General features: G+C 46.2%; 1 protein-coding gene across 1 annotated transcript in view; it reads left to right on the top strand.

Annotated features, from left to right (window-relative positions):
• Window positions 1–1,611: 1,611 nt before the first annotated feature.
• Pskh1 (protein serine kinase H1) overlaps window positions 1,612–4,103 on the top strand; it is a 39,276-nt gene continuing 36,784 nt past the window's right edge. The window contains exon 1 of the mRNA XM_004625851.3: window positions 1,612–1,744. The gene's annotated coding sequence lies outside the window, so the exon portion shown is untranslated. The remainder of the gene's footprint in view (window positions 1,745–4,103) is intronic.

The following is a 4,103-nucleotide window of genomic DNA, read 5'->3' as shown; positions in this document are numbered from 1 at the left end:
TTTTTTAGTCAGGGTCTCATTTAGTCTAGGCTGACTTTGAATTTATGGCAGTCCTCCTGCCTCAGCTTCCCAGGTACTGAGATTACACACATGTGCCACCATGCCTGTTTTTCTTTAAATGAAATCTTGTACAAATCCCAACTATGTAAAATAGACAGAATGATATTTTACTATCATTAGTTAATAAGTTAATTACTTTTTGTGATACTGGAGATTGAACCCAGGACTTCTGCACTGAATTACATCCCTGGCTCTTTTCATAAATTAAAAAGAAAAAAAAATGATCTGGGCCTGGTGGTGCAAGCCTATAATCTCAGCACTGGGAGGCTGAGGCAAGAGGATCATCATGAATCTGAGGCCAGTTTAGGCTACATAGTGAGTTCAATGCCAGCCTAAGCTACACAGAGAGACCCTGTCTCCAATAAAAACAAAAACAAAACAAAAATACTTGAATAAGTAAAGGACTGCAAAAGGGGAAATGAAAGGAAGTTACTACGACTGTATCATCTGTAGTATTTTTCTTTTCCTCCAGAAATTTGAATTTTATTGTAAAGGAGTGAAACAACTCTAACTCTACATAACAGTCATTGTGAATAGTATGAATAGTAATCAAAATATCTGTTTGCTTTGTAGCCTTGATACATTTTTTTTTCTTTGTGTGTGTGTGTGTGTGTGTGTGTGTGTGTGTGTGTCTTTTCTAGACAGTGTCTCACTATGCACCTAGGCTGGTCCTGAACTTACAAAAATCCTCCTGCTTCAGTCTACCTAGTGCTGTGATTACAGATGTGCGCCACCATGCCCTGCTCCAAAATTATTTTAAGTGTAGTTTTCAAAAACAGATTTTGGCCAGGCGTAGTGGTACATACTTGAAATACTAGCCCTCTTGAGGCTGAGGTAGGCGGCCAGCCTGGCTATACAGTGAGTTCAAGAGCAGCCTGAACTACATAGTGAGACCCTGTCTCAAAACAAAAAACAAAGCAAAAACAACAAAACAAAAATAACAGATTTCACTGATGAAAGAAGCAGTTTAGTTCTACAAACCTGTTGAAACTCATTGAATTCTTCAAAGGTCCTCATCATTTTTTATTTTCTTTTCTAAATGTATTTAGTATAGAGCCTACAGGGTCTCACTACACAGATCCTGTTTATAGTGATCCTCCTGTTTACAGTTTCCCAAACGCTGGATTACAGGCGCGCGCCACCACGCCCAGTCTCTTCGCCCGGTCTCCGCGCGCCCCGGGGTCAGGAACGGCACGGCAGGCCCGAAGATCGAACCCCTTGCTCCTGCATCTGCGTAAGCAGGCGCTTATAATCCGCTGAGCCATCTGATAGGCTCAAAGGTTCTCACCTTTCGAGCAGAAACTTGAAACTTTCTCAGTACCTTCCGCGCTACAGCCTTTTCCTAGCTTCACAGCCCTCGGACACAGACCTTTTGGGCAACAAATACGCCCACCCCCAAGGAGAGCGTCAGGCCACGCCCCCACGACGTTGATTGGTAGGCAGCTTTTCAGCTCGCCCAATAGCCTCGCCGGGCTTCCAGAAAGCCTCCTAGAAGTGGCCCATCTATCTCCTCGTAGGCGGCCCAGGTTTGTTTTGGCGTCAGGCGCGCGCTGTGATGACGCCACCACGCTGATACGGGAGGATGATGGCGACGGCGACGGCGGCAGCGGCTGTGGCCTTGGCCACGGTCGAGATACTGTCCGCAGAGCCGCCGAGATGCCGAAGAGCCCGCCGCCCGCTCGAGGTGAGGCGACCTGTCTCAGGGCGGCGGCTGGCGGCTGGCGGCCGGCGGGCGGGAGGGGCTAAGGAGCTGCAGTATCATTGTTTCCTGGAGCACAGGGGCCTACTTCTACGCAGCCTGGAGCTCTTGGCTGGTCTGCACTAGGGTCTGCAGAACGGGAGAGCAGGCCGGGCGATGGCTCCTCTGGGCCGCCAGTGGCCGAGACTGGTTTGGTTTTGGAAAGTGTTGCATGTTGGGCAGCCCGTTTCTAGTGGGCCAGGTAGATGTGGTCAGCTGCCCTTCATTTTAGCGATCCAGCGGTCAGCGCAGGTCACATTGAACCAATCTGGTGACGCCCATTGTCTCCTTGTCCAAAGCTTATTGCACACTCTTTCTTTGCGACTGAGCACCAGAATCTGAAGGGGTAACTGATTGCTTCTTTATACTGGCTGGAATAAAGCAGGCTTCGGTCCAGCGTGGTTGCCTGCATGTAAACCCGACATCCTGGCAAGGGGAAGCTGATCCTACTCGTTGCTCCTCAGTGAAGCTACTGACGTGATAATTCCCGCTTGAAAAATCTAAATAGTCTCTTCACTACTGAAAACTGGCTCCTTAGTGATTATAGGAGAAAGGCCAAGCTTCTTAGCTCTTCATAATTTGTAAAAGCCTAACTACAATCAACACTTGGGCATTTTTAACCACCTGTACTGAGGATTGAACTAGGGCCTTCATACTGAGCTACACTCCCAGCCCTTTATTTTATTTGTTTATTTTTGTGGTACCAGGGATCAAACTCAGGACTGTAAAGCACTTATTCCACTGAGCTATCTCCCCAGCCCATTTATTTTTGAATTTTGAGACAGTCTGGCTAAATCACCCAGGCTAGGCTTAAATTTTCAATCCTGCCTCAGCCTCCCGGAGTTCTAGGTTTACACCATTTGCTGCCACACATGGCTAATACCTATGTACTTTTGTGCTGTCGTTACATAGTTTGTTGTTAAGTGAGTTTTCCATTAGCCCTGTGGGTTCATTCCCTTGTGCTCTAGATATGTTTACAGTTTTACACACTATCCCCACTGGAAACATGTATGTTCACTTTTTTTCTTTTTGTACTAGGAGTTGACCTCTGGACCTGGGCTTGCCAGGCAGGCACTGTGCCTTTGAACTATATTCCTGGCTGTGGTTTCTGGTTTTTTTTTTTTTTTTTCATTTATGTATTTGGTGCAGGGTCTCACTACGTAGCTTGGACTTGTAGTGATACTCCTGTTTTCAGACTTCTCAGCCCTGGGATTATAGGTGTGCGCCACCATGCCCAGAGTTGGTTGCCAGCTCAGTGCACCCAGGGGATGGGCCGGTTGTGTTCTTACTTTCTTCTTCTTTTTTTTTTTTTTGTATTTTAGGGAAGGATCTACAGGGTGTTCAGGGTCTCACTACTAGATTGCACTCATAGTGATCTGCCTGTTTACAGCCTCCCAAGAGCTGGGATTACAGTTGCGCACCCGATGCCCAGTCTCCATTGCCATGTCAGCGCGCTCCGGGGACGGGGACAGGGACGGGGATGGGGATGGGAGTGGCACGGCAGGCCCCGTGATGGAACCCGGCCCCTGTGCCTGCTTGCAGATGCTTTAATCTGCTGAGTTATTTGGGCAGCCCTTGTTTTTCATTTTTTATTTTGAGATGATTTCAATAAGTTGCCCACATTGGGTTTGAGTTTGTGATCCTCCTGCCTCAGCATCTCAGTGTGCTTGGATAAGAGGCAGGGACTACCATGCTTGGCTTGTGTTCTGTATTTTGAGACAAAGTCTTGCTGTGTAGTCCAGGCTGTTCATGAACTTGCAGTGTAGCCCAAGTTGGCCATCCTTGAACTCTTGGTTCTTCTGCTTTTGCCTCTCAAGTGTTGGGATTGCAGGTGTATGTGATGATGCCTGACAAAAATCTCATTTTAATAAGTGTTTTGCTTTTTAGACTGAGCTTTGAATAGGAAGTTGCCATGTGTTACATGAGTTTTTTTTTCAAAGTTCTTCTGGTTATCAGAGGAAGGTCTAACAGTGCTGTGTTTGCATGTCCTTAGGATAAATGCAGTTGGCCATTCTAGAAGAGAATTGGAAAGCTAACACATTAGAGGGTGGGACTGCAGAATAAGCATCTTGTCTGGGTCTAATTGCAATTCTGTACTTAAGTAATATAAATGAGATAGAGAAAGTGCAGCCTTCAGGAAAATAATTAGAATGACTTTACAGGATCTAGTATCTGTTTAATTAGAAATAGATACTGGCATTCTCTCTGTCTCAAGTTCCTAGTAAACTGAGTGAGACTTTGATTTGGCCTTCCGTTTTATTTTCTTTTTCCTTCCTTCCTTCCTTCCTTCCTTCCTTCCTTCCTT

The sequence above is a fragment of the Octodon degus genome, unplaced genomic scaffold (genome assembly GCF_000260255.1).
Source record: "Octodon degus isolate 3935 unplaced genomic scaffold, OctDeg1.0 scaffold00011, whole genome shotgun sequence".
Classification (NCBI taxonomy): domain Eukaryota; kingdom Metazoa; phylum Chordata; class Mammalia; order Rodentia; family Octodontidae; genus Octodon; species Octodon degus.
Note: the sequence above shows the minus strand (reverse complement) of the source record. Positions and strands in the feature narration are given on the sequence as shown.